Raw genomic sequence first — 328 nt, 5'->3', positions numbered from 1 at the left:
AAAAAAACCAAAAACAAAAATGACAGCATACTTTACATATTCTTTGGCTTAGCCCCATACCCTGTAACCTTCTCTCAATAGAACATAGTAAGAGAGACGTGTTGAACTGTGTTGGCAAATACCTGCCATCTCAGTGTGTATGAGACTGAGGTAGGATGATTGTCACCAGGTGTTCAAGGCCAGCCTGGAGTACAATTAAGAATCAAAAATAACGTTGAAGTGGCTCAATAGATAAACACACCTGTAGCATAAGCCTGACAACCCAAGTTCAACACCCAGGAATCCACATAAAGGCAGGAAAGAACAGACTTGCAAAGTTGTCCTCTGG

The sequence above is a fragment of the Mastomys coucha genome, unplaced genomic scaffold, assembly GCF_008632895.1.
Source record: "Mastomys coucha isolate ucsf_1 unplaced genomic scaffold, UCSF_Mcou_1 pScaffold18, whole genome shotgun sequence".
NCBI classification, from domain to species: domain Eukaryota; kingdom Metazoa; phylum Chordata; class Mammalia; order Rodentia; family Muridae; genus Mastomys; species Mastomys coucha.
The sequence above is the reverse complement of the archived record's forward strand: the minus strand, read 5'-3'. Positions refer to the sequence as shown.